Source organism: Triticum dicoccoides, chromosome 7A (genome assembly GCF_002162155.2).
Source record: "Triticum dicoccoides isolate Atlit2015 ecotype Zavitan chromosome 7A, WEW_v2.0, whole genome shotgun sequence".
NCBI lineage: Eukaryota > Viridiplantae > Streptophyta > Magnoliopsida > Poales > Poaceae > Triticum > Triticum dicoccoides.
The window spans coordinates 465,008,694-465,026,144 of NC_041392.1; the positions used below are offsets into that span (position 1 = coordinate 465,008,694).

Sequence of the window (17,451 nt, forward strand, 5' to 3'; positions counted from 1 at the left end):
GGAAAGTAGAACTTGATGAGGTAAATGTACCTGCTCCCTTATTGGAGAGTAGTTCATCACAGAAACCGGTTTCTGCGACACCTACACCAATTAGTGAGGAAGTTAATGATGATGATCATGAAACTTCAAATCAAGTTGTTGCTGAAACTCGTAGGTCAACCAGAGTAAGATCCACACCAGAGTGGTACGGTAATCCTGTTCTGTAAGTTATGTTGCTAGACCATGACGAACCTACGAACTATGAAGAAGCGATGGTGAGCCCAGATTCCGTAAAATGGCTTGAGGCCATGAAATCTGAGATAGGGATCCATGTATGAGAACAAAGTGTGGACTTTGGTTGACTTACCCGTTGATCGCCAAGCCATTGAGAATAAATGGATCTTCAAGAAGAAAACTGACGATGACGGTAATGTTACTATTTATAAAGCTCGACTTGTTGCAAAAGGTTTTCAACAAGTTCAAGGGGTTGACTATGATGAGACCTTCTCACCCGTAGCGATGCTTAAGTCTGTCCGAATCATGTTAGCAATTGCCACATTTTATGATTATGAAATTTGGCAAATGGATGTCAAAACTGCATTCCTGAATGGATTTCTAGAAGAAGAGTTGTATATATTTTTTTTTTTGAAACGGAGGCAAAAGCTTTGCCTCATCTCATTAATAAAGAAGAAGAGAGTTGCCCGGTTAATAAATGGAAAACCGGGCGAAAACCGTCACAAACCGCTGAGCGGCACACTCATAATCACACACACACACCTCACATAGAGAGTCTCGTCAACATCACACACCGGTGTCATCGTCATCACTTCTCCCCAACAGGCGTCATCACCCTCCCTAATCCCGAGCAAGCGACTCCGACTTATCCGAAGACAAATGTAGACCCAACCCACATCGTAGAGGCTATGTGAAACACAAGAAGCCCCGCGCCAAACTCAGCCACCCGCGCCAAGGACAGCACAACTCCGACTCTGAAAGATAGCTCCGAAGGAGAACTAGGCAAGGTTGGCGCCGCGGAAGACCACCGAACAGACCACCTGTTGCCTGTCATCGTCGCCACAGGGGCCCCGCCGCCACAGCTCCGACTTCACCGCAACAAAACAACCCGAGGTAATCTGCCCACGAACACGCTGAAGAAGAGCCGACTATCGCAACCATTGCCGCGTCTCTGACATCGCACACACCCATCATCGTTGCCACAGAAGCCTCAACGCCAACTCCACCAACTTCCATTGGTCCCGCTTGATGATGCCTAGCTCCAAAGACGAAGCCCTCGAGAGGGGATACGATGCTAGAGCACCGTCATCGTCCGATCCCATGGATCTAAGGTTTCCCCCAAAGCTGCAAAGATTGGAGCTGAGAGTACCTCGACGATGCCGACAAGAAGGAAACGACGCCTGAAAGCGTCGCCATCGCCGGCTCCGGACACGCTGGAGACAAGCTTTCACCCGGGTCAACCTCTCGAGCTCCGCACATCATGCATCAGCAAGCCCTCCATCGAGCCACAGATGTCAAATCCGGCCGGATCTGACCACCCTCACCCTTCACGACCTCCGAGCAGCAGATCCGCGCAGCCCCACGCACCCAGCACCTCAACACTGTGTTGCCTCCACCCGGGCTGCCACACTGCCCAAGCAGCAGCCGCCGACCACGCCGCTGCACATCCTCACCACGACAGAACCAATCCGCCGGGCACCTCGTGCCGCACCTCCCCGCACGGACGCACCACGACCCGGCCGCACCCGCACCTCAAGCTTCACCTCCCGTCTGACCGCATCTTCCCAGCCAGAGCACCACCGGGTCACGCCCGCGCTGGACCAGATCGGCCGCAACACAGGCGCCAACCCATGGCGCCAGGGCCGCCGCTGCAGGCCGGCCCCGCCCACACACCATCAGATCCGGGCGCGAGGGCCTCGGATCTGCCAGCCCCGCCGGAGGAGAGGGGCTTCAGACCGCCGACGCCGAGCTCATGACGACCATGCGCCGGCACCGCATGAGCCAGCCACCAGCCGCCCGCCCCGTGAAGAAGAAGCCCTGCCGCCGCCGCTGTCACACGGGCTTTGCCCGGCGGCGCATCCGGGCGGTGGCGAGGGAGGTAGATGACGGAGAAAGGGCTGTCGGCGGTGGCTTGGGTCGCCGCCCGTGTCGCTCGTGCGGAGCAACGCGGGGGCCTACCACAAATATTTTCTGTGTACCTTCTTTGTTTGGACAGAAGAGACCTCAAGAAGAGTTGTATATGATGCAACTAGAAGGTTTTCTCGATCCAAAAGGAACAAACAAAGTGTGCAAGCTCCAGCGATCCATTTATGGACTGGTGCAAGCCTCTCGGAGTTGGAATAAGTGCTTTGATAGTGTGATCAAAGCATTTGGTTTTATACAGACTTTTGGAGAAGCTTGTATTTACAAGAAAGTGAGTGGGAGCTCTGTAGCATTTCTGATATTATATGTGGATGACATATTGCTGATTGGAAATGATATAGAATTTCTGGATAACATAAAGGGATACTTGAATAAGAGTTTTTCAATGAAAGACCTCGGTGAAGCTGCTTATATATTGGGCATCAAGATCTATAGAGATAGATCAAGACGCTTAATTGGACTTTCACAAAGCACATACCTTGACAAAGTTTTGAAAAAGTTCAAAATGGATCAAGCAAAGAAAGGGTTCTTGTCTGTGTTACAAGGTGTGAAGTTGAGTAAGACTCAATGCTCGACCACTATAGAAGATAGAGAGAAAATGAAAGATGTTCCCTATGCTTCAGCCATAGGCTCTATCATGTATGCAATGTTGTGTACCAGACCTGATGTGTGCCTTACTATTAGTTTAGCCGGGGGGTACCAAAGTAATCTAGGAAGTGGATCACCGGACAGCGGTCAAGAACATCCTGAAATACCTGAAAAGGACGAAGGATATGTTTCTTGTTTATGGAGGTGACAAAGAGCTCGTCGTAAATGGTTACATTGATGCAAGCTTTGACACTGATCCGGACGATTCTAAATCGCAAACCGGATACGTGTTTACATTGAACGGTAGAGCTGTCAGTTGGTGCAGTTCTAAACAAAGCGTCGTGGCAGGATCTACGTGTGAAGCGGAGTACATAGCTTCTTTGAAAGCAGCAAATGAAGGAGTCTGGATGAAGGAGTTCATATCTGATCTAGGTGTCATACCTAGTGCATCGGGTCCAATGAAAATCTTTTGTGACAATATTTGTGCAATTGCATTGGAAAAGGAATCCAGATTTCACAAGAGAACCAAGCACATCAATAGACGCTTCAATTCCATCCGGGATTTAGTCCAGGTGGGAGACATAGAAATTTGCAAGATACATACGGATCTGAATGTTGCAGACCCGTTGACTAAGCCTCTTCCATGAGCAAAACATGATCAGCACCAAGGCTCCATGGGTGTTAGAATCATAACTGTGTAATCTAGATTATTGACTCTAGTGCAAGTGGGAGACTGAAGGAAATATGCCCTAGAGGCAATAATAGAGTTATTATTTATTTCCTTATATCATGATAAATGTTTATTATTCATGCTAGAATTGTATTAACCGGAAACATAATGCTTATGTGAATACATAGACAAACAGAGTGCCACTAGTATGCCTCTACTTGACTAGCTCATTGATCAAAGATGGTTATGTTTCCTAGCCATAGACATGAGTTGTCATTTGATTAACATGATCACATCATTAGGAGAATGATGTGATTGACTTGACCCATTCCGTTAGCTTAGCATTTGCAGGGCCGGTCTTGGGGAGGGGCGAACGGGGCGGCCGCCCTGGGCCCCCAAAAGTTAGGGGGCCCTCCTAGGTATACGTATGTACGTATATACAAGTCTTCGATCGGGAAAAACTGAAACTAATCTATCTCTCACGCGTCTCAGCGCGCCTCACTCAGCTTCTGGCCGATCGCCCCGATCACTACTATCCTAGGAAAGTAAAGATATGTTGGGCCTAGCCCATGTACGTAGTCACGTGGAAACCGAAGATAGGAAAAGGAATTGTTGGATTGATTTCCTCCTGTAATTTGGATCGGTTGTTCCCTGCCCTTTTTTTTCCTGTTTGTCTAATCTCTTTGACTCTGCCTCCTCACGAACGACGCGATGACTGCGGCAGGTACATCTGGTCGCGCCCTCTTCCCTCGCATGATCTTCGTCCTATTTCTTTTCTTTCTAATCCTAATTGCCAATTTCTCGACCGATCGAACAGCTTAACAGGGAACTGACGAATTGTTTTTAGGGCGCTCGAATCACTGCGCCCACGTTGCCAATTAGATTACAGAGAGAAGGTACTATATTAGGCCCTAGCAGTTTCTCATTATATTAGATGATCTTCGGTACTTTAACTAAAATTTTAAATTTTAATTAGTTTTGTGTGAATTTTAAAAACTAATTGTTCCTTTGAATTTGAGCAGGGTCATGTCGAGTTCGGGTAGAAAGTATCCACCCGAAGGTCATAAAACAAAAAAGGAAGAAGGAGGCAGATGAGGGGAAAGATGCATTGAGTGGATCTCTTTTTAAATATTATAAGAGCGATACAAGCACTCCAAGAAATGCAGACGAGTTGGCGATAGTTCTTGCGGGTTTCCAAACTAATGGCAACCAGGAAGATGATGGTCATACTTGTACAGAAGGCAATGTTGACGTCAGCATGGATGATAGCAATGTGAGTGATCATGTGCCCATATTTAATTCATCTACGGCAGAATCTACTAGTGTTGACCAGTAACCGGTTACCGTGGGTATTTATGATTCAAGCAATTGGGTTATCTTGATAACAAAGCGAGGGACATATTAGTGAAAAGGGGGCCCAAAGGGAAGAAGAAAATACTGAATATCCTTTGGATGAAAATTCAAGACATCTTTCGTATAGTCATTACTCAACAAAGATGAGCAATGGAGAGGAGTGTGATAGGAAATGGTTAGTTTTTTCAAAACGCGCAAAAAAGTGTTTTGTTTTTCCTGTAAGCTTTTCAATTCTGATAAATGCACGAGTGCAATGGGGAATGATGGGTTTTGTGATTGGAGGCATATTAATGAGAGACTAAAAGAGCACGAGGCTAGTGTCGACCATATTATCAACATGAACTCTTAGAATGAACTAAGAGTTAGACTGAGCAAGCATGAAACAATTGATAAAGAGTTACAACAACAAATCACAAAGGAGAAGGAACGCACAAGGAGAAAATTTGAAGGTAATATGTGATACATTATGTGATATGCACAATTATTTTAGATGCACTTAATTATTTTCTTTGATACAAATTATATGTATATATGATGATTATTAACTAGATATTTATAATAAGGACCCCGAAGGACCCCGGATTATAGTTTCGGCCCGGGCCCCCAAAATCTCAGGACCGGCCCTGAGCACTTGATCGTTTAGTTTGTTGCTATTGCTTTGTTCATGACTTATACATGTTTGACTATGAGATTATACAACTCCCGTTTACTGGAGGAACACTTTGTGTGCTACCAAATGTCACAATGTAACTGGGTGATTATAAAGGTGATCTACAGGTGTCTCCAAAGGTACTTGTTGGGTTGGCATATTTCGAGATAAGGATTTGTCACTCCGATTGTCGGAGAGGTATCTCTGGGCCCACTCGGTAATGCACGTCACTTAAGCCTTGCAAGCATTGCAACTAATGAGTTAGTTGCGGGATAATGTATTACAGAATGAGTAAAGAGACTTGCCGGTAACGATATTGAACTAGGTATTGAGATACCGACGATCGAATCTCGGGCAAGTAACATACCGATGACAAAGGGAACAACGTATGTTGTTATGGGGTTTGACCGATAAAGATCTTCGTAGAATATGTGGGAGCCAATATGAGCATCCAGGTTCCGCTATTGGTTATTGACCGGAGACACGTCTCGGTCATGTCTGCATAGTTCTCGAACCCGTAGGGTCCGCACGCTTAAAGTTTCGATGACAGTTATATTATGAGTTTATATGTTTTGATGTACCGAAGATTGTTCGGAGTCCCGGATGTGATTATGGACATAATGAGGAGTCTCGAAATGGTCGAGACATGAAGATTGATATATTGGACGACTATATTCGGACACCGGAATGGTTCCGGGGGTTATCGGATATATACCGGAGTACCGGGGGGTTACCAGAACCCCCCCGGAGGTTATTGGGCCTCATGGGCCCAATTGGTGGAAGAGGAGAGGTGGCCAAGGGGCAGCCGCGCGCCCCTCCCCCCCCAATCCGAATTGGACAAGGAGGGGGCGGCGCCCCCCCCCCTTCGTTTCCCCCTCTCTCTCCTTCCCTCTCCTCTCCTAATCCAACAAGGAAAAGGGAGGGCGGGAGTACGACTCCTCCTGGCGCGCCCCTCCTGGCCGGCCACCTCTCCCCTCCTTGCTCCTTTATATACGGGGGCAGGGGCACCCTAGAGACACAACAATTGATTTGATCTTTTAGCCGTGTGCGGTGCGCCCCTCCACCATAGTCCACCTCGATAATACTGTAGCGGTGCTTAGGCGAAGCCCTGCGTCGGTAGAACATCATCACCGTCACCACGCCGTCGTGCTGACGAAACTCTCCCTCAACACTTGGCTGGATCGGAGTTCGAGGGACATCATTGGGCTGAACGTGTGCTGAACTCGGAGGTGCCGTGCGTTCGGTACTTGATCGGTCGGATCATGAAGACGTACGACTACAGCAACCACATTGTGCCAACGCTTCCGCTTTCGGTCTACGAGGATACGTGGACAACACTCTCCCCTCTCGTTGCTATGCATCACCATGATCTTGCGTGTGCGTAGGAATTTTTTTGAAATTACTACGTTCCCCAACACCTTCTCCGAGGGCGTGCCCACCCCCTGGGCTCACCCTGGTGCCTCATGGGCCACTGCTCCATCTTCTGGTCATTTCCCAAAGCTTCTGGGGTCTCTTATGTCCAGAAAAAATCTCCAAAAAGTTTTGTGTCATTTGGACTTCGTTTGGTACCGATATTCTGAAAAACAAAAAACAGGCAAAAAAACAGCAATTGGCACTGGGCAAGTTAATAGGTTAGTCCCAAAAAAGGATATATGATTGCTTGTAAATGCATATAAAACATCCAAGATTGATACTTTAATAGCATGGAGCAATAAAAAATTATAGATATGTTGGAAACGTATCATATGATAGTTTGATAGCAGTAGTAACGGTAGCAATTGCAACGGTAACAGTAACAGTAGCAGTTTTTGTAGTGATTGTAACAGCAATAGCATCAGCAAAAGTAACTTAGCAAAGATCAGTATATGAAAAGCGTAGGCATTGGATTAGTGATGGATGTTTGTGTTGGATGATATTCATCATATAACAGTCACAAGCTGGAGCGATACACAATAGCTCCAATTCATGAATGTAATGTAGGCATGTATTCCGTATATAGTCATACTAGCTTATAATAGAACTTGCATGACATATTTTGTTCTCGTGGCAGCAAGGTCCATAGGGATATTAATGAGAACCGCAACAAAGCATTAACACATGGTGAATACATGAACTCCGCGAATTACAGTCATCCTCGGAGAGTATCCCAAACAATTGTCACTATGGGGTCTACGGATCAGAATAATAACAAGTGCATATGACTAGCAGATATGATCAAGAACTCAAATATATTCATGAAAACATAGAGGGTTCATATCTGAGATCATGGCACTCGGACCCTGGTGACAAGCATTAAGCATAGCAAAGTCATAGCAACATCAATCCAAGAACATAGTGGATACTTGGGATCAGTCCCTAACAGATTGACTCGATTACATGATAAATCTCATCCAACCCCATCACCGTCCAGCAAGCCTAAGAAGGAATTACTCACTCCCGGTAGTGAGCATCATGAAATTGGTGATGATGATGGAGACGAATCCCCCTCTCCCGAGCCTCGAACGAACTCCAGATCTGGCCTCCCGATGTAGAACAGGTGGTGGCGGTGGCTCCGTGTCGTAAAACTCGATGGAACTTCTTCTTCTATTTTTTTCTCGGGGAAAAGGAATTTATAGGCTTGAGATAAGGGTCAGTGGAGCCACGTGAGCCCCACAAGACAACTGGGTGCACTTGGGGGTGGTCGCGCCCTGTTGCCTTGTGGGCAACAGGTGGCCCCCCTCTGTTGGGTCTTGACTCTAGTATTTTTTATATTCCATAAAAAATCTCCATAAAGTATCATCCAATTCCCAGAACTTTCTTTTCTGCACAAAAAACAACACCATGGTAGTTTTACTGAAAACATCGTCAGTCCGGGTTAGTTTCATTCAAATCATGCAAAATACAGTCCAAAACAAGAGCAAAAGTGTTTGGAAAAAGGCTAGGCCTTCCCTTCTATTCTGGCATTTCTGCAGTATAGTCCAAAGATATAGCCCAATTCCTTTGATATAGATGGATACTTAGTATAGATCTGATGTAAGTCTTGCGAGTACTCTGGATGAGGACTCACGGTTACGTTGCTACCTCTTTCCCCATCTACCTGATTGCTGCGATCAGATGACGGAGCCCAGGAGCCAGCTGATCTCGCTGAGGGCTACTACTACCCCGTCGGAGCCTACTACTACGTAGAGACCGCCGACGACCCGTAGTAGTTAGGAGACTCCCAGGCAAGAGGCATGCACCTTTTTTTATCCCGATATTGTTGTTTTGCTAGCCTTCTTAAGGTAGACTTGTTTATCTTATGTCTATACTCAGATAATGTTTGTTCCGCTGACTTATGTATTCGAGCCCTCGTGGCCCTGGCTTGTAATATAAAGTTGTATGACTTTAATTTGTGTATAGAGTTGTGTTGTGATATCTTCCCGTGAGTCTTTGATCATGATCCTGTGCATTTGCGTGTATCATTAGTGCATGATTAAGTCGGGGGCGTCACAACATGTCACGGTTCCAACTAAACTAAAAATGTTCTTATGGAGGTTGGCCCGACATTCCCTTCCTACTGAGGATGTGTGAAAACATAGGAATATGGCAACAGGGCATTCATGCATTGTATGCGAGATGAAAGATTTTTGGAGGCACAGCTTGATCGAGTGCGCGATGGCACGCTGTGTTTGGGCATTGGTTGACCTGCTATTGCTTGAACACTTGATTGCTACCACTGAACCATTAGCGAGAAACGGATTGTTCTCGATGATGGAAGTCCTCTCTCATGATGAGCTTACACGGTTGATAGTTACGATATGGGCAATATGGACTGTCAGGAGGAAACTCATTAATGAGGAGATACATCAAAGCCTACTCTCCACACACCTGTTTGTCACAAGGTTTATAGCAGAGCTCGATCAGTTAAAAGAGAACGGCCAACAAGTCACAACTAGAGCTCCTAGGAGAAACAACAGGATCCCACCCCTCATGGGGTTTGTAAAGTTCAATTTCGACGTAGCTGTGCCCGTTGATCATAACAGGGGAACTGCAGCGCGTATTTGCAGGGATAGAGATGGTACATATTTAGGAGCTTCGGTTTTGGTGATTCAGGGAATGTTAGATCCATCCGTACTAGACGCGTTGGCGTGCAAAGAAGCTCTTGGTTTGGTCGAAGATCTAGGATTACATTATCTGCATATAGCATCAGATTGCCAAGAGGTAGTGAAGAGTATTTGAGATGGTGCTGGTGGAGCTTTTGGAGGGATCATACGGGAGATACAACAAAGAAAACTTTCTTTTATTTCATGTAATTATGTGCATGAGTTTCGAGCTACTAACTATGCAGCTCATAAAATAGCTACGCAGGGTACAATTTTTCCATAGGGAAGACATGTTCGGTTTGGTTTACCCCACGGTGATCTTGTAATATCCGATGAACACTGGGACTGAGTAATAAAGCTTGGTTATTTTGACTCGAAAAAATACCTCTAGAAAGTGTCAGCCTGGCCGGGCATGGTCTTCACCTTCACCATCACTTGCGGTCGAGGCTTATGGAAACAATCTTACAAACGTATGTGGCATCTCCTAATTCACTCCTACGCTCTGAAATCCAGGGGTGGGGCCCCTCTCCACCCAACCAGGTGACAACAATCCCGTCTGTAGCCTTGAATCCGTGAAAAACTGTCTGTAGCTGTAGCATGGCTGGTTTTTAAATGTTCTGTTCAATCTGGAACAGAAAATTGTCACTATTTTTACGGTAGCTCAGTCTGACCTGTTGAAACTGGCGCGCTCAAATAATCGGGTTTTGTTGAGCCATATCTTAAAATATGGACGCGTCTAGCCAGCAGCCGGCTACCCACTAGCACTCCGTGGTGGCTGGTTGAAAAAGGTAAGTTTTTGTCTCCCTGACTCATATTAGAAAAAGTAAACAGGTGTGGACATATGTGAAGAGGATAAATAATTGTAAAGTATCCATGTGAACAGATGTGAACGTATTTAATTTGTGTTTTCAGTTTTTAAAAAACCATAACTTTCAAACCGCGCGTCGAAATTAAGATTCGTTTTCACTTTTGGGACCCTCGTGGCGTGCTATTCGAAACTATATCCCACATGGCTATGTTTTGACGGAAAAAAATTTGTGCAATTTTTTCCCTGTTTTGTGCAACTGCCTAGTCGTCGGTGTGCAACTACCTGACAGGGATATGCAACTTTTCTCCTATACCGTAAACATGCAGATTTCAATGATGGTGCAAAACTAACTCCTTCCAATGAGATGTGCAACTTCATCTGTTACCCAGGCCAACTGCATAGTAGTTGATCTGCAACTTTTCCCTGCCCGTAGATGTGCTTCACTATTTGCTGCATCGGCCAACAACCTAATAGTGGATGTGCAACTTCGTATACTGCCACAGCCAACTGTCTAACTGTGATTAGCAACTTTCTCTCGTACCCCATGGATGTGTAGTTTTACTGCTAGCACACGGCCCAAACCACCCCCCTAGTGAGTTTTGCAACTTTAGCACTCTGTTTATATGCAACTTTTTACCATTCAACTGATGTGCAACTTCATATATTGCCCCTGGCCAACTTCTTAGCAGACTATGTGCAACTCTGTTTGTTGGTCCCGCCAATTGAAAATACAGGTCCACAAATAGAGAGTGTAGGGAGTTGCACATTGACTAATAGGCAGTTGGCTTGAACAATAGACTAAATTGCACATATCCCTTGCAGGGGAGGTGGGGGTAGGGTGTGCCAACAGTGAAAAACTACGCATCCACGAGTAGGGAGGAGAGTTGCACAACGACTACTAGTTAGTTGGTTGGGACAGTAGACTAGTTGCACCATATAGCACGAAAGTTGGCATCGAAAAAATTTCGTCGAAACATACCCATGTGGGATCTAATTTCAAAGATCTCGTCACGAGAAATCCAACAATGAAGACGGATCTAAATTCCGACGCATGGTTTGAAAGATATGAGTTTTTAAAATTTTGAAAAACCCAAAATAAGTAGACGTGGATCTATTTTTGGTCACATGTGACAAGTCTGGCCGCATTTAATGCTAGTAGTCACATGCACTAGCAGACAATACATGCATGTATGCATGCGAGTGACAGAGCGGCTGCTCGTTCTCTCCAACGAGCGCGCGTGCACTTTTAAGATTTTAGGTTAAAATATTCTCCATTAATGCCGCATATTAGCATGCGCTTATTCGTGGACAAATGCAGTCTGGTGCCACTGGCAGCTTAGAGATACTCCGCAGCCCACGCAAAAGGCCAAAACTCCGCAGCCAGTGGCATAAGTGCGTACACATAAAGATCATGACTCATGAGGTAACTACTTATCAATCATCGCAAAGTTGAATTGGGGTACAAGTGCTCAGACACAGATCACACTAGTTTAGTGAAGAATGGAGACGAGACGTCCAGCGGTTTCCGCCGTGTCCGTGGGGCGGTGGTGCTGATCCTGGCTTGGTCGCCGGCGGCGGCCGTAGCAAGCGGTGGCTGGATGGACGCGCACGCTACCTTCTACGGCGATGAGACCGGAGCTGAGACCATGCGTAAGCAAACTAACTACTCAGATTCGACCCCGCATCATCACGCGAAGTTTTTACCTAATTAACATTCTCCACGGGATGCCTGCATGTGCCATGCAGAGGGTGCGTGTGGGTACGGTAACCTATTCCAGCAGGGGTACGGGCTGGACACTACAGCGCTGAGCGTGGCCCTCTTCAGCGACGGCTGGTCCTGCGGCGGCTGCTACGAGATCCAGTGCCACGGCGACCCGCACTGCAAGCCCGGCGGAGCGCCAGTGACGGTGACGGCAACCAACCTCTGCCCGGCCAACTACTCCAAGCCCTACGAGAACTGGTGCAACCCGCCGCTGAAGCACTTCGATCTCTCCAAGCCCATGTTCCTTCGCCTCGTCACCGACTTCCACGTCGGCATCATCCCCGTGCAGTACCGACGCGTGCCTTGCGCCAAGAAGGGCGGCATCCGGATAGAGATGACGGGCAACCAGTACTGGGTCGGCGTGCTCGTCTTCAACGTCGCCGGTCCCGGCGAAGTCAAGGCGTTGGCCGTGAAAGGGGCCAAGGACGGGCAGTGGCGGAACATGAAGAGGAACTGGGGACAGATCTGGGACGGAGATGTCCAAAATCTCGTCGGGCAGGGGCTCTCGTTCCGTGTGGTCGCAAGCGACGGCCGCTCCGTCGTCCTCGGCGCCGTCGTGCCGGCAAGCTGGACGATCGGCCAGAGCTTCGAGGGCAAAGAGCAATTCTGATAGATCGACCAACGTAGCTTGTAAGTGTAACAATGCTAGGTACAATAATTGCTAGTCATGTATGTGTTTCTGCATCCTTAACATTTGCTACCGTAAGTCATCAAACTATGGTGCTGCGTGAGTGCGTGTTCACTTCTGATTCGGGGTATACATTTGTTGTTGTTTTTTTACATTAATAATTTCAGTTACCCTAAAAAATGCAGTTAAACCATTCTACAGATAATTAATTAGCATATTTGAGTTACTCACTTGATGGTCATTATTAGTAGGGTATTCAGTTACCCATAGTGATCATAGTGGGAGTAACTTAGCAAGTAAACAAATTTGCTTATGTAGCATGTAGTTAATGAGAGGATGACTGTTTAGAGTAACATAATTACTGTAACATAACACAACCCAAAGTAAATTGAGTCTACAATCTAAAAAATTCAATCATCTATGATACTACTTCTATGTCATTTTCAACAGGTAATAACATTGACTATTGTCATATGGATGGCACTACTCTAAGTTACTCCACACTATGACTTAGCCTAACATAAGTGATAACATTACACATATTTAGGAAAAATAGATGATGTGGCAAATAATTAATGAGGAAAGCGAAGCTTGTGGTAACATAATATGTTACCGAAACATCACACATACCAAGACAAAATCAGTCTACAACCTACTCCTTCCGCGAACAAGTGTACTTTAAACTTTTGTCGTAAGTCAAACTGTCAAAGATTTAAAATTTTGATCAACTTTATAGAAAAAGACAACAGCATTTATAGCAATAAATTAGTATGACTAGGTCCGTTTTAAAAAGTACTTTCATAATGTACCGACTTGATGTCATACATGTTACTATGCTTTTCTATAAAGTTGATCAAATTTTAAAACTTTGACTTAAGACAGAAGGTAGAAGTGCTCAAGTGCACTTATTCACGGACGAAGGGAGTAATAAATAAAGTGTTGCATGACATTTTTACTACCAGTTATAGAGGTAATAACTTAGACAAGTAACATAATTACTTCTCACTATGACTAGGCAAAGAAAATAAAATTGTGATAATATTATTTTGAGAATAAATGTGAGAGTAATGTCCCGCGAAACAAAGAGGACTGAGTAAGTGCGAATGGTGGCATCATAGTTGATCAATTCTGCCATGAAAACAAAGAGTAGTTGAATTGTTTTTTTTAGGGATTAAAAAAAGAGAGTAGTTGATCACTCCAATGAGCCATTATTTTTTAAGGGAAATGGGCCATCATGTTAGACAAAGAAATACATTTGAGTTAGAGATAAAGAGATACAATAGAATAGAGGCTCCTCCTCTTGGGCGCTTAAGCGCCACTTGGTGAACTAGTGACCAGGACGTCGCCCGCATGGATCTGGGCCAGTAACGCGCGCTGCCTTCCGCTCACTCGCTCCTTTTCTCTTTCTCTCCTATATTTTTTACAGTAGGTACAAAAATCGCCATTTATAGTATAAAATATTCATGACATTTTTAAAAAGTTTTAGAATTTAAAAAATCATGAAATTGAAAAAAAAACTGGTCCACAAAAAACAAAAACAAAAGTCAAAGAATAAACCGGCAGGAAGCTTCAGAAGCTTCCCAATCCCTACCCAGAAAAGCTTGTGGGAGCCTCCCTGAACGGGGAAAGGGAACTTCCCCGCTCCTGCTTTACATGGGGACGTCCTATCTGCCGCTTATTGCGGCAGATTGTCGGGCAAACGCACAGGTGGCCCCGACTGTGCCGACCCACTGACGACTACTGTATCGACTTTAAACTGGCAAAAAAAAAGTCAAGCAATACCACGGATCGAACACGAGAACTCTAGCAAAGAATCTTTGTGTGCTAACCACCATAGACAATGAGAGCTCATTACTTATTACCGCAAGCTTATCAGAACGAATATCGACGTAGGTCCAAACATTTCCTTTTTCTTTTTTTTCATTTCGTGTTTTTGATGAATTTTTTAAGTGAATTTTTTTCTCGAACCTGAAATTTGATCACAAATTAAAAAAAGTTCTTGTTTTCAATTTTTTTGCAAATTTCAAAAAATGCTCATGTTTTCAGAACTAGTTTGTACTTTACAAAAAAGTTCAAAAACTTTAGAAATTCTTCGCTTTTTTGGAAAATGTTCAAGCTTTCAAAATTGTTCATGTTTATAAAAAAATTCCGATTTTTGTGAAATGAATGCTTAATGAAACATGAACACTTTTCACTCAAAATATTTCCTAAACACATGAACATTTTCTAAAAATTAAGAACCTTTTTTGAATCAAAGTACATTTTCTAAACAAGAATATTCTTTGAAAGTCCTACAAAATTACAAAATGCGAACAAATTTTTAAAAGGGAACATTTTTTGAAACTCCAGAACAAATTTCAATAGGGGGAAATCATTTGAAATTTTGCAGACAATAAAATAGGAATTTGTTTTTCGAAACATGAACGTTATTTGAAAACATGATTTTTTTTAACTCCCTGAACATTTTTTGAAACTCCAGAACAAATTTAAAAAACTGAACACTTTTTGAAACTCCTGAGTAAATTATAAAACACGAACATTTTTGGAAAAAATAGCAACTGTTTTGAAACACACGAACATTTTTTGAAATAAACTTAAAATTTAAATTTACAAATTTAAAAGAAGAAAAGGAAAATAAAAAGAAACAGAAAATGGGAGATAAAAGAACGAGGAAAAATAAAAAATAGAAACCGAAAAGAAAAAGAAAAAAAATCGTATTTTTTTCAATTACTGAACAATATTCTTTGAAAACATGAACATATCAAAATTTGAAAATGAGAACATTTCTCAGGAAAATTTGAAATTACTGAACATTTTTAAAGCATGAAATTTTTTTCATTGTGAACAAAATTTGAAAACCATAACATTTATTTAAATTCCGCATAGACTTTTCGAAACACAAACCTTTTTTTTTGAAAATGTGAACACAATTTGAAAACGAGATTTTTTTTATAATTGGGAGCAAATTTTTAAAAATAAGAACATGTTATGAAATACTGAATAAAAGGAAACATAAAAAGAAAAAACGAAAGAGCGAAGAAAAAAAATGAAAACAGAAAAAGAAAAGAAAACTAAAAATTAAAAAGAAAAAGAAACAAAAAGGGAAAAGGGGGAATTGGAAAAACCGATTCAGTACCCTTCTAGAAGGTTCTCAAAACCAGAAAAAACTGGCTGGGAACCATCTTTTTTTTAGTAACAAGCTGGGAACCGGGAGCTCCTAGTTAGCGCTACAAGCGCACAGCTGCTGGCGGTCACCGGAGACACATAGTGGACCGGCCCAGAAAACTGCTAAAAGAGCAAACATGAAAAAATGGTAGTGCCCAAACAACAAAACGGAGAGCCGAGAATCGCAGGCAGGACACCAAGGACAACGGCGCGACATGACAAACACTGTGCTGGCATCCCTTCGTCGTTTACTAGCAGGAAATATTTCTATTTGTCCAAGTACAAGTGATTAAAAAAACGTATATTTCAATAGAAAAACTCCTCCTAGTTCGAACATTAGTTGCTTCTCAAAAAAAAAAACTCAGGTATCAGTTGAACATTGAACCTTTGACCTATCATAGTTGACATCATTGACTTTTCAAAAATTGAAAAAAGTTCACCGTTTTTCAAAAAAAAAATCAGAAATTGGAAAAAAGTACATAAATTTTAAAAATAGAAAGATGGACCGTCTTGGAAAAAGAGTTCATCAATATCTGGAAAAAAAGCACAAATTTTAAAAATGTCAATTTTGAAGAAAAAAGGTTCATCATAATTTGAAAAAAAATCACAGATTTGAAAAGTTCATCGTATTTTTGGAAAAAGCTCATTGATTTTAAAAAAAGTCATTGATTTTGAGAAACGTTCATCGATGTTTAAAAAAGTTAACCATAACATGGAAAAAAGTTCATTGAATTTCGATAAAAGTTCATCCATTTTGAAAAAAGTTCAGGGAATTTGAAAAGAGTTCATCGAACTTGAAAAACTTTCAATGATTTTGAAAAAAGTTCATCAAATTTCAAAAAAGTTCATCAACTTTGGAAAAAGTTCATTGAATTTGAAAATAGTTCAATGATTTTGAAAAGAGTTCATCAAATTTGAAGAGTTCATCAATTTTGAAAAAAACCATCGGTTTTTCTAGAAAACACAAAACACAAAATTGTTTTTGAAAAACACGCATTTAAATGAACAAAAATGAAAAAAACAAGAAAACGAAAACCTGAATAAAACGGCACCGAAAAATGACCAAAGAATTGAAAAACCCCTGTTTGGAAAGCTTCTCGAAGAGGACAATAAAAACATGGAAAGAAGTTTCGAAACTCAAGTCGTTGCATGGCGTAGTGGTACCGGTTGCTTGAGTAGAAGCAGCGGGTCGCGCGTTCGAATTCTCGCTGGCTCACCTTTTTTAATATTGTAAACAGAAAGAGAAAAACGGATACATGCGGGCCGGTGTAACATCCCAAAATTCTAAATTTTGAAATGTTAATTATTTAAATATAATTTATTAAAATTTGCTTGTAGTGCTTATTGTTAGTTAATTTTGACTAGGATTTGGAGCTTTTGGAATTTCAAATTTTTATTAAAGAGAGGGAATAAAATGACTTTCCCAATTATTCATTTTCATCTTATTTTGGGTTGGAGAATATTCAGACTATTTCCAATTTAAATATGAGAGAGGATGACATGACTTCCTCAAGGAGTAATATTGAGCTGGCTCACCTTTTTTAATATTGTAAACAGAAAGAAAAAAAGGGATACATGCGGGCCGGTGTAACATCCCAAAATTCTAAATTTTGAAATGTTAATTATTTAAA

At 42.9% G+C, this 17,451-nt stretch overlaps 1 pseudogene; it reads left to right on the forward strand.

Annotated features, from left to right (window-relative positions):
* The first annotated feature begins 11,765 nt into the window (after window positions 1-11,765).
* Window positions 11,766-12,773, forward strand: LOC119327984 (annotated as a pseudogene).
* The last annotated feature ends 4,678 nt before the right edge of the window (window positions 12,774-17,451 follow it).